The 744-nt window shown below is 40.6% G+C and overlaps 1 non-coding gene across 1 annotated transcript; it reads left to right on the top strand.

Moving 5' to 3' along the window:
- Positions 1-410: 410 nt before the first annotated feature.
- On the top strand, positions 411-483 carry trnat-ugu. Its single transcript has one exon. It is a non-coding gene; the product is annotated as a tRNA-Thr (tRNA).
- Positions 484-744: the final 261 nt, after the last annotated feature.

The following is a 744-nucleotide window of genomic DNA, read 5'->3' as shown; positions in this document are numbered from 1 at the left end:
TACTTTTGCAACGTGCTTTACCTACGCCACATTCGCTATTTTTCAGACACTTTCACCAGAGATAAGTTTCTCCCACAGAATGTTATCATAAATGATATCTTCGGGCAATGACAGCCACTGTTTTTAAGGGGTGAGCTGCAGTGAAGGGTTGGCGCCAATAAAGTGTCGTTCAACTGGTCTGGTTCCAAATCCTGTGCTGGAATTGAAGAAAAACTTTGAAATTGCTCAGTGCCTTGACTTCCAAAGTGGGAATGTAAGAAAGTACATTCCCCATTGTGTGTAATAAAATGTTGGAATGACTGGGAAATGTTGCTGGGATAGATAAAATTATAGACAGTTACAGCAAAGAAAGAACGTTGTCCTATTCCTCGTTCTACTAGTAGACTTGCTGTGACAGTGCACTGACAGTTGGCTCCATAGCTCAGTGGTTATAGCACTGGTCTTGTAAACCAAGGGTCGTGAGTTCAATTCTCATTAGGGCCTGCAGTTTAAATTTATGAATTTTGGTAGCAAGGTCACCTTAAAAAGATATTGGAAAGTCATGTGAATGGCCAACAAGATGGCAGATGGAATATAATGTAGGCAGCTGCGAACAGGTTGACTTGATTGTAATAATTAGAACAACAGAATGCTTTTGAAAGGTGAAAAATGTTTAATTTCTGAGAGACCTGGTTGTGCTCGTACAAGGAACGTAGAAAGTTAGCATGCAGGGGCAGCAACAAATTAGGTAGGTCAATGGCATTT

The sequence above is a fragment of the Carcharodon carcharias genome (assembly GCF_017639515.1).
Source record: "Carcharodon carcharias isolate sCarCar2 chromosome 27 unlocalized genomic scaffold, sCarCar2.pri SUPER_27_unloc_6, whole genome shotgun sequence".
NCBI lineage: Eukaryota > Metazoa > Chordata > Chondrichthyes > Lamniformes > Lamnidae > Carcharodon > Carcharodon carcharias.
This window is presented reverse-complemented; position numbering and strand designations above follow the sequence as displayed.